Raw genomic sequence first — 16,984 nt, 5'->3', positions numbered from 1 at the left:
AAGTATGACCAAATTAAAATCTTATATAAAGTTAAAAAACTAAAAATATACTTTAGTCTAAGTTTTGCCATATATAAATATTTTTATATAACTAACAAGGTTATTATTATTCATAAAAATTAACCACTTTTTTCCTATCTATTTTCTCTATTTCAGTCAAGCATATGAAGAGAAAATCACGCCTCCTCACTTTTTTCGTTTGTCAATTTTTTCCTCATATTTTTTACTCTCAAACAAACATAATAGAAGATCTTGATATATTATGCAATAATATGAAATTGACGTTCAAGGAGTGACTTTTCCTTTTAGTTGTAGTTGTTAAAGAAGCTAGTAGGTTTTTAGAAAAACATTTTTTTGTGATGTAATCCTTTGTAATCCACCCTGTAAATAACTATTTTAAAAGTAATCCTTTTAGTTGTAGTTGATAAAGAAGCAAGTATCAGAATCTTTTAACCTAAGGCTTATCAAGAAGGTATGAAAGAAATATCATTCAATCATTCAAAATTTGATTCTATAATACATAACAAATAGCTTACAAATGTGTTTGCATTTCTGAATCAAAAATTAAATATTTTAACTTAAAAAAAACTTATATATACTTTAATATTGGTTGTCAATTGTCATAGTTTTCATTTTTTTCATTTTTAGGATGGATTCTTGGGTTTATTTTGTGATCGTCCTTCTTGCGTCTGGGTCCGTAACCTGTGTTTTCGTCAGTTCCATCGCCCCGATGCACCAATCAACCCAGTGGAAGAAGACTCGGCCTCAGACTCAGACGTTGAAGCCGCGGTTCCTCCTGCTCTACCCCTTCCTTCGAAGCTTCCACTGCCGCCTCCAGGCAGATTTGCCTTAGGAGACCGCAAGTGTGCTTTGACTTGGATTTTCTAGAGTGTTCGGTTGTTCTGCCTATTTTGTTTCTGTTTCGGGGGGGATTTTTTTTTTGTTTCTGATCGGCTGGAAGTAGCCAGTGATATTTTGAAAGGGTTTTTGAAAAAGCCCACCACCACCGATGATGTAGGCTTTTAGAAAAACCTTTTTTTGTGATGTAATCCTCTGTAATCCGTCCTGTAAATAACTATTTTAAAAGTAATCCTTTCAGTTGTAGTTGATAAAGAAACTAGTATCAGAATCTTTTAATCTAAGGTTTATCAAGAAGGTATGAAAGAAATATCATTCAATCATTCAAAATTTGATTCTATAATACATAACAAATAGCTTACAAATGTGTTTGCATTTCTGAATCAAAAATTAAATATTTTAACTTGAAAAAAACTTATATATACTTTAACATTGGTTGTCAATTGTCATAGATGTTTCTGAAGATAAAAAAGAGTACTCCACAAAGTATAAGAACTATAAGGATGAGCGGTGAAATTAACGAGATTATTAAATAAAACAGCAGAAGTAGTGAAAACAGAAACATGTGAGAATAACTTGATTAAGATATTCACGTCCCTCTAAATGACATTGTTTGAGGTAGCAGCAAACTGTGTGGGATCAATCCTTCTTTTGTTAATGCATATAAGATCCAAATAATTCTGATCAGAAAGCAGGCGATCTCTTCTATTATAAATCCAGTAGAAACTTGCTCAAAAGTATAATAATGCAAAAGGACTTGCAGATTGAGACTTCTTTTTCCAATAAAAATGGCATATCAAGTGACCATGTGGGTAAAGAAGAATATGACAAAAATAATCCCTATTCTGTTTGTACTTATGCAAAACCATTGTCCAAACACGATTGGAGATGTTAACACAACCGTTATTAGTCTGGTGAACCTCAGGCTTGAGAAGCCAAGTAAGCGAAGCCAGTAAGGCTATTTAGCTCAACAAAGGTAAGGAAAGTTATATGCTTTGTTTTTTTTTTTTTTTTAACCAATGAGTTATCGGCTTTGTTTAGTTGGATGGAAGGTTAGGTGTTTTAATAATTCTCTCTCTTTTCTTTTTATTTTGGAGGGAGGAGAAGTCTATATGAAGTAACATAATAATTGAATCTAATAGAAAAACAAGTGATTTTAAACTCACGGTTTAAGTGATAAACTACACAAAATCATTGAATCAAATTGGAAAATAATAATAAATAAGTTATACAATATGCATGTACACAAAAAGTTTGTTTCAATAAAAAGGAGCAGAGGAATTTTAATATTAGGTTTGTTTAGTTTAAAAGGGAGGAGATGAAAAATAACAATATATGGACTGTCACACTTTAATCATTTAAAATTTTTTATCTTTGCTTTTGAAATAAAATAGTTACATTGTGATTTATTTTTACTTTATTTTTTAAAAATAAGTATTAAAAAAATATAATATCTTATTTATTTTTAATAAAATTATTCAAATATTAAATTGACTCTACCGAAAAACTCAAGGTAACATTAACAGATAAACATGGCAACAACAAAGAAGTACATTGATATAAGGATGTTATGAGAGGACCAAATAAAAATGGCCTTGACCATTTAACCCATCAGTTATATGGGCCAACCCCTTTGAGTCATGGTTTCTCAGTTAAGGATTACCCCTTTAACAAACTGGGCCTGTTTCCTCCTCCTCTGTCGATCCCCATCCCTTCTTAAAACTCCCAACTATTACCAAACATTACTATACATGAGTTATGGGAAATTTTTTGTTTTTTGTTTTTGAGAAAATTAAAATGAAAAATATTAAAAAATATTTTTATTGAGGATGATCATAAAAAAATAATTATTTTAAAGAATCAAAGACCAAAATATATATAAAAATACTAAAGCACCCCTAATTAAACTCTACATTTCCTGTACCACATCTCAACTATTTTAGGCTAAAAATTAGGCGGATTATTCGTTATCTTCAATTATTATTATTATTATTTTTATTTAATTCATACATTATAAAAATTTACAATATCTTCTTCCCTCTCTTCGTTAATCACGAGCCTTGAAATAAAGAGCACCCAAAATTTTGGAACAAAAAATTGAAGTTGTCTCCAGCCATGATAAATTGCCCAATCATCTCTATTTCAATTCATTTTTCATTATTTAGTAAACTAGTATAGTACCCGTGCATTGAATTGATACTTTTCTTATATAAGATAAAAATTTGAATCACCACAAAATAATTAGTTGAATATTACATTTCTGTTTCAAGTCATAATTTCAACTTAATTTAAGAATAAAGTATCCATAAGCTTTTGAAATATGTAATATATGTAAATCTATTATCAACATTTTAAAAAAATTTAATTAATAAAAACAAAATGATTAGTGAGTTAAAATATTTTGAAAACCACACAAAGATGTACTTCTATAAGTTGAAAGTGATTGTCATGGACAATAACTTCAAGTTTAGACGCCTTTTTCAAAGAGAATTGCCTCTATAGCATGCAAATAAGCAATTCTCACTAAAAATCAAAAAGAGATTCTAAATCAAGAACTGAAAATATAAACTTAATATAAAACTACCAAAACAATATCAAAATATCCATATTCAAGAAATATTTTATGAAGACAGAAGAAATATAGGAAAGAACTATAATAATAGCTTAGGATTGCAACCCAAAACTTGAAATGTATGCTAAATATGCTTTGGTAGCATTGTATTCAATTATGCAAGAAAACTTCAAAAATCATACAATCTCTTGAAAGGAATATTAGAATACAAAATCATAATATAAATACAAAAAATCAATATCTCAAGCTAATCAATGATATGGTACTCACATATTAAAATGTTGAAACTTCCAAGCAATTGGATGACACAAAATGATACTAAAATTTCATTTTTTTAAAAAAGCTAAAATATGATGAAAATAGAGTAAGGACCAGTAATTTAAAAAAAAAAAAAAAGAAGTAAGGACCAAGGTTACTCCACAATATAGGTGGATGCTTGAATGTCTTCGACTATCCCATCACAAGCATAAACTTTCTAGTATTTTTGTCTGTTAAAAACTTAATAGTATCTGTGCCTTTCTCCTTCTGTCAATTCCCACCAACTTCTCCTCCACTATCATGGTCATCACCTCGAAAGGAGTAAATGTAACTTCTAAGAAATGGATAATATATTCTAAATTCATGAATCGATTATTACAATGGAGAGGAAATATGAAACAACACTTGAGACAAAAAGAACAACAACAATGAGAGGAGGGGAAAGAGAGGAGTCGAAATAAAACAAAATATGGAACAAAAATCAGAAACCTATAAGCTAGATGAACATGTCATCTCCTTTTCACCATCCATAGATTCGAAGACAGTGTTCTATATCTAGATCCGTAGCTCCTTCCTATCCTATTCATTTGGCATTGAAAAGTTACGTTGTGGATCTATAAATATTCAAGATAGAGATGATGATGATGAGCCAATGGGGTAAAGCAACTAATCGAAACTAACTCTATAACATGCATAGCACCCCATGCTCCGTCTAAATAGGCCTACCCACCCTACCTAGTGATTAACTCATTCAATCACAATGATAATGGAATATCAGGAAAAAAATGAAAAGCATTCAATTAATTAACTCAAACACGAGTAAGGCTAACTTGTCCTAATTGAAAAGGAAGCAACAAAACCTTTATTGTCATCTTCCTCGCAACATATAAAAATGGAGTCTCGTGGCTACCACCATGGAGAATAATAAAATAAGACTTCCAATGTAATCTTGTGATAGTAGTTTGTAGTAGATAGCCTTGTCATCTTCGTCGTTCATGAGAAAGAGGAAAAGGACGAGTGTGCACGGCAACATTCATGGCTATTTAGATAATTGTGGTAATTGAATAACTGCCATATCCTCCCATACAATAGGTGAAAACTAACACGTTTAAACTAAACACGCTCCCTCTAGGCATGCATGTACAAGTGATAGGATTTGAATCAGTTTTTAATATTTCTCAGATTAATGGTGAATGATTAAGCAATGGGTTGTTACCAAGGCAGATATATCGGACTATTAGAAACATGGCTAGAAAATGGGTAAAAAATGTGGCCTTTTTTTTAAAGAAAAAAAGAACATTTATTTACTCATAGGTGATGTCACGTGTCATGCTGCCAGTAACTCCTGCTTTGTACTATACTTTTATATATTAATAGATTAATAGATAAATAGATGAGTTCATCGTATTAAATATAACATAATTAAAAAATTTATGTTTTAAATTTTTTAAAAAATGAGTTTAAGTAGTTTCTAACATTAATAAAATATTATAGACGAGTAAACAACAAAGATACAATAAAATTTGGAAAAAGTTAAAAACGAATTATTTTTTTATGATTTTAATCAAAAGAAAAATAATTTTTATTTTTCGTCAAAAATATCTTGCATTACTTATTATGAAAACTTTATATAAATTGAAACTAATTTACTTTTAAAGGTTAAAAAAGGGTTTTTGCATCAATATGAGCTAGCTTCTAATTTTTCTGTTTTTTTTTTCAAAGCTAGCTTCTATTTTTTTTTGATAGAAAAAGCTAGCTTCTAATTTTAATGTTATGGAAAAGATCAAATTGAAATCACATAAAAAATTTATTCTTTTGGTGAAAAACGAATGAGAGACTTATCTTTTTTTCTTTGGCCAGATAATGAGAGACTTATCTAATACTCTAATATATAGGGAGATTCAAATATTAATGATGAAAGATATAATTCATATTAAAACACCGACTATCAAATCTTAGTAGTCAAATTTGAGTGAACATTTAAAGTATATAATTATTTTGTAAAATTATTAAATAAAAAAATAAAAAATTGAAGGATAAACGGAATACTCCCCCTATTTTTCGGCCCATAACTGCTAAATACCACTACTTCAGATGTGAGAGAGAATGTTTGGGTTTGATGGGCAATTTATTATTTATTTTATACACTTGTATTTTGGTTTTTAGTATTTTTAAATATTTATAATTTTTAAGATCTTTCCAAAAAATAGTTTTTTTTAAGGTATTTTTCTTTACTTTTTCCTTTTTTGTTATATGTTTTAATTTAATTCAGCCCAACGCACTCACGCTTGCTTGCCGCCAAAGCTTCAACGGCTTGCTTAAAAAGACAGGGCTTTCTAATTTCGCTGGGCTCCTTCGTCTTCGGTTGGCTGCCTTCATCATAGCATAAGATGAGCAACACAACTGATAAAAACTCTTTAACAGAAGCCTCTCAAGTCGCTGAAGATCTTTACTGCACCCGAGACAATTATTTTCCGGGGAACGAAGATGACAAAATCTCCAAATTGCAAGAACAATCTGCTGTTGCTCTGAAACTCCTGGATTCTATTCCTCCAGGTAAATTTTCTTTTCCATATTCTCTGATGATTCTCTCTGGACTCTCTCTCGTGCTGCGTCTCGAACAAGCGACCCTGCGGCTGAGACCATTACTCCACGCCAGCAAGCCACGCAAGACGCAAGCTTCTTTTGTGGACAAAAAGGTAGCAGCAAGTTTTGATTCGGTTTTAGTCAAAGTATCCAAAATTCACTTCGTTGATTTTTTTCTTCCCAATCATAAATCATCCTCCCTGCTAGAGGAAAAAAAGTTACCCCTGCAACAAGGAACATTTCAATATCTCAGGGGAAGATATTGGATGTATGCCCTCACTATAGCAAAGAAGCAGAGGATCACCTATTTAATTCAGTAAGTACAATAAAGTTGTTAGTTTTTGGGTCTAAGCGCATACACTATTTATGACTGACTTTTCTATTTCTATGCACCAGGTCAAGTTAAATCCATCACTTGCTGATGCTTGGCTATGTTTAAGTAACTGCATTTGTAAGAGAGGGGATCTACCTGCCGCAAAAGACTGCCTCGGTGATGCATTAAGCAAGGTTAATGCTGAAATTAAGTTCCTAATACTTGGCCGAAATTGAAGATGATATTTGGTGGAGCCCAATTGCGTGTCATTTTTCTTTTACTTTTTCCTCCTGTTGATGGATGAAAACTTATCGAACGACAACCATGAATTTTACCCTAACTGATCTTTTTTCATATAATGGGATTCTATTGTGAGTTTGATAGTTTTGGAGCTTCTAATATTAATTAATTGTAACTCTGGGGAGAACAATCATAATCCGGAAAGTGAACATCGATAAACAAATAAACAAGAAAGATAAAATTTTTCTGAGTGTGTATATTTGAGATTCTTCGTTGTTGCTTGAGTAGAAAGCAAAATCAATGTTTTAAGTGAGGGTGCTTGGATTTTTTTGAATACTCCTACGGCTTTGTGATCAAATCTGTTATGGGCTATGATTGTTCATAAGGCTTCTCTTTGATGTTCAGTGAGCACATGGATTTTCCTTGGGGGTGGGTTCTGTTTGACTGAAGAGCGAAAGAGAGGACAAAAAAGAGAACAATAGAAGGCCCTGATGAATATATAGCACATGGATTCTCTTATTTAGTGCCACGCAGTGTCACCAGAATAAAGAATAACAAACATGTGCGACAAATTATATACTCCAATAATATGACAAGTACAATTTTGGCCATCCCCAATACAAATGCTTTAATACCTTTTTCCGTATCTGCTATGTTGTTTAATAAGTGCTCCAGCAATTTCCCTTTTTCTAGATTGGTGGAGGCATTATCTTGATGCAATAGTTTTCTTCTTGATTTTTTGATATTATTTGTTGGGAAAATTTGTTGCAGAGGAGAAATTTATTGTGATGACTGAAGAATTTTATGATTTTAAACATTCCTTATGCAGATATATATTAAAAGTCATAATTTTTCTGTCCGAGTTTCAGTTTTGGGTTGCTATGGTTCTGATTTTGTGAGTTGATTGACGTAATGATAGATATTGGTTGTTCTTTCAGGGTCCTGATAAGAAGATTCTTTGTCAGTTATCAATGCTTACTAGAAAAATGTCAAAAGGTAAGGGACTAAATTGTAAATTTTGTCATTCAATATCTTTTAATTTGTCCAAATTCTTTGGTTACTGTTTGATTGCATGTAAAGTGGGTGTTTCTGGACTAGTTACTTTGGTTCTTTTTATACTGCATGTAAAATTTGAATTTCTATATATCTGTTCCTTCCCAGGTGCTCAGAATGAAGCAGAACTTCTTGAGGAAAGCATTCGACATGCCAAGGAAGCTATTGCTTTGGATGTCACGGATGGGCATTCTTGGTGTAAGATTCCCTATACTACTAACATGCATTCAAAGAACAAACCCTGCTTTGGTATCAAGCAAAAGTTTACACGTTCACTGAATAACCCTGCACATTTGAAGTTCACATCACCTTGTCTTTATTTGAAGTTCATATATTTTTCTTGTATGATGTGGGAAATTTGGCTGTTCATAGAGATGTAAATGACAGGACAAAATATAGTAATAAAGGTCACAAAATAATTTTATTTCCTTCCTTGATATGAGTGGCAACGATTGAAATAAAACATCATGCTGATACAAAACAATGTAGATGGAGGGGAGTGAGGGGACAGGAGAACCAAGAGGTGGGAAGCCTTAGGTGTCTCTTGTGTTGGATACCTCTTCTGTCTTCTCTCTGTTGGACAGGGGAAACTGAATTAGAATTGTAGACAACAATAGTTCAAAATACAATGTTTATTTCATTCAGAGAAGGAATGCATGTATACAAAGAGAGTGAGCCTTAGCAATTATGGCTTAGGCCAACTAACACATAACCTATAATAAATGAATGAATATTTACACTGATATTCTAACAAGAATTAATAGTCTGGTAGCCTTAATCCCAATTTCTTCAGTTTCGCCAACTTTGGAGGAGGGTTATATATAATATTACACACTCTAGAAACAAGGAAATGAATCCATCATTAGACCTCTTATTATCTTTCCTCCCTTTTTTCTTCTGACTCCAACAAGCCCAAGAGAAACTGTATCTTTTTCCTTAATTCCCTAAGGTATTTTCCACATTCTTTGCTTATCCTTCAAATTCAGTTCTGTGATGTGAATGAATAATGCACATTAGTGGCCCAATTTTCTTTCTCCTTTTTTTAACTTAAAATATTTGGCTGTTCCAAACATAAATGGCAACATCTATATGTTTTAACATCATCTGATCTTCTTGACAGAATTTAGGAAATGCATGTTTTACAAGTTTTTTGGTCTCTGGAGCTCAGAATGATATCAAACTTCTAAATTCTCTAAAAGCATATCTAAATGCCGTGAGTATGCTGAAAACTTAACCTTAGTTGTTTGTTTATTTAATAAATTTATCTTCTTTTTTGTTGTTACTTCCATTATAAGAACTTGTTGAGCATGTTGACTCTTAGGATACTCTTTATACTAGTATTGGAATGGCTGGGCATTAGGCCCAAGACAATTATGGTTTTGCTGGTTTTACTATGATTCCTTTATCTAGGAAGATACGAGGGAGAGGCTGGCTTTAGTCAAATCTAGTACTATATATGTTTTTCTGTTGGCAGGATAAAAGAACATGCAGACTTTGCCTAAGAAAACCTTCACAGAGATTATTATACTATGTAAAATTGTTAGTGAATTTTATGTTTTTGTTTTAATAACGTAAGACTTAAGGTTTTTTTTATATCTACCAGGATAAAGATGAAAGAACGAAGTCCAATCCAGATTTACCTTTTAGTAATGGCAATGTCAGTGCACTTGTTCTCCTCTCTGTGTTTTTGTATCTGTGAATCTCTTTCTTGAATTATGTCACATTTCAAGCAATTCACTATGCCTATATTTTCAGTCTTTCTGAAACTTTTAATTTCCCTCTAATGTCCAAATTTATATATGGTCTTGGAATTTACAATCCGGATGATTAGTTGTGGCAAAGGCTAGCATTATGGAATACTTATCTGGCTCGGTCATTTGTCCATCATCACCACAGAGACCAATTTCCGATTTTTCTGTACTTTGTTGTTTCATTCTTGTTGGCGTAATTATAATTTTTTCCTTGCGTTTCATGTCTAGATTTTACTAAAACTTTTCTTAATTTAATTCCTCAGAAAAATTTTGTTTCCCTCTGTCATTTTTATTGAGACATTTTTTTGTGTTCTGGGTATCAGTTTATCACTGTTCTTTCTTCTGGCAAGGAGATATTAAACTTTTCATTACAGACGCACAGAATAGGGCCCGTGAATATGCATATAAGTATGAGCCTATTCCATTTTGGTCACGCTCTTAACATTTTCCAACTCCTAAAATAATAAAATGCACAAAAATAACAATGTCAAAATCATTCACACTGTACGCATTTGATATTGCACACAAACAGTATTTAGTAATGACTTTTGCTTGTTAATTGCAATCATAAATAATTTTGTTACGGTGATTCAGATATCTAGAGGATTATGAGGGGGCAATCAGTGCATTTGAGGCTGTTATTTCAAAGAAGCCAAGGCTGAATGCTGCGACTGAGGTTCAGAAGATAGTCAACCTACTCGACAAGTTGGATGATCTTATGAGGGTAACAAAATTTCGCCATGAGTGGTTAATATAAAGCTAGTGGCTTCTTGATTACTATTTTTATTTGATTTGTTTTGGGAATTCGATTTCCTAATATGGAGGATTCATATAATGATAGAAGCTGGTAATTGCACAAAATATTGACTCTAGTTTATCCCCATTCCCTTTCTCCCCTTCACAAAACAAAAAGTATGAAAGTGAATGATGACAGCCAAGAAATTATTTTAGTGACTTATTTGATATTAGACTTCTTCTGTTTTATGTATAAGATTTATGCACAGCAGGGCCATTTAAGATCCAAGCAAGAGGCAAGTTTGGCCTCATCTTTGGCTGCTGTTAAATGTAAGCTCCCTTCTTAACTCTATATATATATATATATATATATATATTTCAGTTCATAGTCCCTTTAAATTTTGTTGAACTCTACTCACCTCTGTTTTTGTTTTTCTATGTGATAATTAATATACTCCCTTCATTCACATTTTCCATCATGAAAGTGAATTCATCATGCAAAAGAGCTATTGTAGACCATTTATTGAAGGGTTTGAACAGAGCAGTAGCTGTGGACGGAGGGTATTGTGCTTTGTTACGAATGACATTGATGTTTCCCTTTAAGTTCTCATATCCTGAGAATTGCCTTCATGTTTGAATTATGTCCTAACTGCTTTCATGGCTGATCATGTTACTATTTCATTGCATGGTGTATCGAAGGTCTATGCATTATATGCTGATTCTTTTAAGAGTATTTATTTATTTATTTATTTTTGTATAGAATCTTTTCCTATTCAGGCACATTGTGTGGGTTTGTGCGTGCGCTCATGTTGCCACTGAGACAATTTGCTGTTGACGAATACTTTTAACTTATACATGTGTAACTTGAACCCAAAACTGTCGACAAGGAAATGACTTGTTAAATCAAAAGTAATGGGCATGTCAAATAATGGGGGTCGAAGAAAATCTTGAACAAGGAAGAAAATAAACGTTGTGGCAGTTTAAATAGGGTAAGCAAGTGATTAAATCTTGAACAAGGAAGAAAATCTTCGTGTATATAGATAGGTCAGTCAAATAAGCTTGTAGGCTAGGCCTAAATCAAACTAGGATGGGGGCCCTTGATAAGGCCGCTAGCCTATTTCCACTCCTAGTCATAGGAGATGGCTTGGAGGGATTGAATCCTGAGGAAACAATTGAGGAAATAGTTTGAAATCAAAGACCTGGGTAGGCTCGAATATTTCATCATAATTGAAGTGGCTCCCTCATGATAAGGGAGGGATTTTTATAATGGCAAAAGACTATATTTTTTTAATTTATGTAAACAAACTGGGGTGTAAACCGACAAACACATGATAGTTTGTGCAGTGAGTGTGATGAATTCACACATGATCCAAATGAGTCACATTCATCGGTAGTGCATAGAATACTATATCATTTGAAGGGTACATGAGGAATGTGATATCTTTTTAGGGTTAAACCTTAACTTTTGAAGCCTATATATGGATGCAGACTATGCAAGATCTCCAGTCATTGGGAAAGAAGTTGTTGATTAATATTGCTCACTGTAGTGTGGAATAGAACTGAAGAAAAATATTGATGTAGATTGACACCTTACTAAAGAGGAAGTTTATAGCAATTTAACTTTTGTGCGCTCCATATGGAATCAATGAGAAACAACGACTTAAATTCCCAGATGGTTTCACCTTGGTGTTCAAGTTCAAAGCTTATTTTCATCAGTGATCTTGAGAGACGATTTTCTCCCCTTACTTCTATCATTGGCTTTAATAATATTATGATGTAATAAATAAAATAAAATGCCTACATGCGTACTCATGAATAACTACTCAGAAATTAATTTGGGAGCCAAGTTTGGCATCTTATGTTACTTGTTTCGTTCTGCAGATACTACTTGCTTCGTGATTCAAATCAAACTTGCTTCGTTCTTACAGTTTATGGTGTGCGTAAGGATGTGGTAAGAATTGGTTTCTGCAGTTTTATCCTATTTTCTTTCTCCTCCTTATGCAATTTAGGCACAGTTTTCTTTTTCCTCAATAAACATCAAGGACTTTAGGGTGATAAACCAGTGGGATGACTGGAGCTTAAGCTGAGTCATTTGGATGTCTGTGCGTTTTCAAGTTAGTAGAGACACTCTTAAGTTATCATTATGTACTTAAAGGAATACTGCATTGTACTTGTTTTGGAGTACCTAAAGATGATTTGGTAAGGCTTGAATTTAGAAGTTACATGCTTGGTGAAGATAGCATGGCCAAAACATAAGAAGAAAAGAGAGGGGAAAGAAAGCAAAAGCATATCTCTTATTGGTATTTGCTTCAACTTCTTTTTCAGATCAAAGGAAACAGATTGGTTGACACTGCTTGACCCTAAACTCTGTCGTGTTGATTTTTCATGGAAGGGGAAGGTGTGGTTTTTTTGTCCAATTCATGCTAACTCAAACTTACTACTACCTCCCATCCTTAATATAAGAGCTAAACAGGAGATTTATTTTTGTCCTTAATATAAGATTTCAATTTAGTTGATCTCCCAAATTTATCCCTTCCTGCCCAAAATGTCCCTATTAATTGCACATGTAAAGGGGCAGTTTTAATGCATATGATGAATAAGGATATTTTAGGAAAGCCAACACATATTTATTACATATAATTAAATTAACTAATTTTGTTAATATTCTCAAATTAGAAATGTAACTCTTATATTAAGCACTTGGGGTAGTACGTTTCAGTATCACCAGCATGCTAATAATTTCCTGATTCTTTAGTGTCTCCATATAATAAAGACATTCGTTCTAACTAAGTATTCACCTTTGTGTTATGTGTATGTTTCTTACATTAGCATTACCTGTTCAAGTCTATATATGTGGACTTCCCGAAACAAGTACTTGTGAATGGAAAAGCTATGACTCCTCAACAGGCTGTTCACTCATCTACATATGCACAACATATATGCACATCATAATGACATTAATGTGAGCTCTATTTTTTCAGCTGTTTGTGTGCAACGTAAACTTTTGTGAGGGGATTTTAAATCTCGTGAGGAAATTAATGCCAATTATATTGTCCCAAAATTCGCAAATTATAGTGAAATCTCTTGGCAGTTGATTGTCATTTGTTTATGAATCGGAAACGAGCAATATGTCTTTTGACCACTAGCCATTGGGGTCATGCTGGCATCGGTGACTTACAAAATCATTTTGGGTGGTATAAAGTTGATGATTGATTGATTGTTAGAGTATTAATATTTTGATTAATAGATATTATAACGCACTTAACGTTCATCCATTCTCTTTCTTGTAATAATTGTTCGCTTCAATGACCTTGTCTTAACTTGACCCTGCCCATTTTAAAGCGAATTGTGTATTACAAAAATTTAAGTATAAAATTGATTAATGATTAATGATAATTGATTGATTCACTTATGATTGATGATTGTCCATTTTAAAACAAAGAAAGTATTGCAAGATTTTAAATATAAAGTTTATAATTGATATTTGATTGGAAATAACCAAAATGTCTTTTGATCGGTTAGTTACAAAATCGTTTTGCATTCATCTACACTTGCACTTAATTTTTAATTTGATACATTTTTTTAAAAATCTCTTTAGTAAATATTGGGAGTATCACAATTCCCAACCTCTTTATTGTGAGTTTCCCTCTATTCAAAATGTGGGCCTTCAAATATTCAAAATGTGGGCCTTCAAGAGCAAGCATTACACAGAAGAAAGAAAAGAAAAGAAAAGAAAAAGATAAAAATAATGAAAAAAGAAAGGCAGAACTATCTTGTTTTCATTTAAGGAGCCTCTTAATGAGTCGTGAGAAATTCCTTTCAGTTCAATGGGTCTCGTTTTCTCAACTGTTGCAAGCATGTTCATATGTCTGTTGGGCGTGAAATTACAAGACCATCCCTCCAGTTAGCCCTGCTATTTGTGAGAAAATATCAAACATGGCAAGGACAAGAGGCCCATCCTTCTACAGTGTGACTTTGTTTTTTTTGCAGTTGAATTTAGTTTCATTATTCTGGTACATAAGAATAATTATTATGATGATATATGTCAACAAATATATCACTGACGATTAGAGAGCCAAATCACATAATTGAAGTCTTAAAAGAACAGAACCAAGGATTACAGGGGTATTTGGATAGAATCAAAACCATAACTTTAAAAGTGCTTTTACGGTATACGAAATAAATATATGGAGGAGTTTGTCTCGTTTTTTGAAAAAGTGCTTCCAAACACCCATCCAAAATGTCTATTTAAAGCAAGGTATTCGATTAACCCTTGAAAACCAAAAGATTTTTAAAGAGATTTCTCAACAATATATAACAGATTCACGCAATTATCTGAGTTGAAAAGGAATGTATAAACCAATGATTAAAGAACCAGATCGGACTGGTTGAACTGTCAGCCGGACTTGTTAACAGCTTGGTTTGGACAAAAAAAAAAACCGTTCATATGGTTGTGCCGGATTGGACCGAAGTTGAGTTATCATTAAGTTGGAACCTGGAGTTAGACTGGGAACCAAAATGGTTTTTAGAAAACTGGACAATTTTTTAGTCTGACTGAAAAAATACTAAAAAATAAAAAAATAGAAGAAAAATAAAAAAAATAAAATAAAATTAAAATCAAACCAAATCTGGAAAACTAAAATTATATTAACTCGTAAAACAGGCCGACAATACTAAAATCCAAGCCAATCACAAAGTCATATCAAAAACCACATATTAGATTTTTAAACAAGAAGTTGAAAACCATATACTTCCTAATATTTTTAACTAATTATAAAACTTCCTCACTAATTAATTAAACTCTTCTAACCACTAACTTTGATTGAGGGTAGTTTTAATATTTCATAAGAAATACTGCCTCCGGTCTTATATATATAATAGGTAAATAAATAATTTTATTTGCGGGTATTAATAAAATTAGTTAAGATGATTGTTGGTAACAAATATGTGTTGATTTTTTTAAACTGCTATTTATAAGCATATGCATTAGAACTATCTCATGATGAAAACTTATTAATATGTGCAATCACTAAGGATATCTTAAAAATATTTTATAGATTTGGAAGTAGACTGTAGATTTATATTTAGAACAAAAACAATATCTTTATTTAGCTCCTCTATTTAGAATATATATGAGGTAGTAACTACTTTTAACTAATTTGATTAATCTATTAAAAAAATCGTAACTATACCAGCCATGACACAAAGTACATGCTTCCTAGATGTTTTTCCTAATTTTTATTTTCCCTTTTTTTGGGGTAGAAACTTGGCTTTTACGGAAAAAAATAAAAACCATTTAGCTACACATATGATGCCACATGTCGGCCCACTAGCAACTCTTGGTTTATTAATAATTAATAAAAGAAACAATATATGATGTTATTAGGAATTTTTTTGTAGAAAATTGCATTTAAAGATATTTAAATGTATAATAAAAAACTGTCACGATTATATATACCTCAATATCCTCATAACCAATTTAAAAACTACCAATTATCGAAATGTATTTATAAAACTGCCATGATCATATAAATCACAGTCGGATAAATATACTCCAATATCCTCATAACCAATTTATTTTAGGAAACTACTGATAAAGATATAATAAAATCAAAATATATTTAAAAAACTGCCACGATCATATAATAAAAAACTGCCATGATCATATAAATTACGATCGGATAAATATACCCCAATATCCTTATAACCAATTTATTTTAGGAAATTACTGATAAATATATAATAAAAAACTGCCCACGTTTCTGGATTTTGTGATTATAGCCCTTCCTATAATTTATCAATTTATAAATCAGATCATATAAAATAATTTGAAAAAAGAAGAAATTCTGGGTTTAAAAAAGAAGAAATTCTGGGTTTGTTAGTTTAAACCAAACATGATTATCAAGGCGGATATATAGGACTATTAGAAAAATGAGCAGAAAAATAGTTTTTGTTTAAAAAAAAGAATATTTATCTACCCCATAGATGATGCCATGTGTCGTGTTGTCAGCTACTCTTGTCTTGTACTCTACTTTTATATAATAAAAGTATTTATAAAACTGCCATGATCATATAAATCACAGTCGGATAAATATACTCCAATATCCTCATAACCAATTTATTTTAGGAAACTACTGATAAAGATATAATAAAATCAAAATATATTTAAAAAACTGCCACGATCATATAATAAAAAACTGCCATGATCATATAAATTACGATCGGATAAATATACCCCAATATCCTTATAACCAATTTATTTAGGAAATTACTGATAAATATATAATAAAAAAACTGCCCCACGTTTCTGGATTTTGTGATTATAGCCCTTCCTATAATTTATCAATTTATAAATCAGATCATATAAAATAATTTGAAAAAAGAAGAAATTCTGGGTTTAAAAAAGAAGAAATTCTGGGTTTGTTAGTTTAAACCAAACATGATTATCAAGGCGGATATATAGGACTATTAGAAAAATGAGCAGAAAAATAGTTCTTGTTTAAAAAAAAGAATATTTATCTACCCCATAGATGATGCCATGTGTCGTGTTGTCAGCTACTCTTGTCTTGTACTCTACTTTTATATATTAATTAATAGATGCTTATAACAAGTGTTGAA

At 31.7% G+C, this 16,984-nt stretch overlaps 1 pseudogene; it reads left to right on the top strand.

Annotated features, from left to right (window-relative positions):
- The first annotated feature begins 6,078 nt into the window (after window positions 1-6,078).
- Window positions 6,079-12,724, top strand: LOC114739212 (tetratricopeptide repeat protein 5-like; annotated as a pseudogene).
- The last annotated feature ends 4,260 nt before the right edge of the window (window positions 12,725-16,984 follow it).

This window comes from Neltuma alba, unplaced genomic scaffold (genome assembly GCF_004799145.2).
Source record: "Neltuma alba isolate B1F8T4 unplaced genomic scaffold, ASM479914v2 tig00013803_pilon, whole genome shotgun sequence".
NCBI lineage: Eukaryota > Viridiplantae > Streptophyta > Magnoliopsida > Fabales > Fabaceae > Neltuma > Neltuma alba.
Note: the sequence above shows the minus strand (reverse complement) of the source record. Positions and strands in the feature narration are given on the sequence as shown.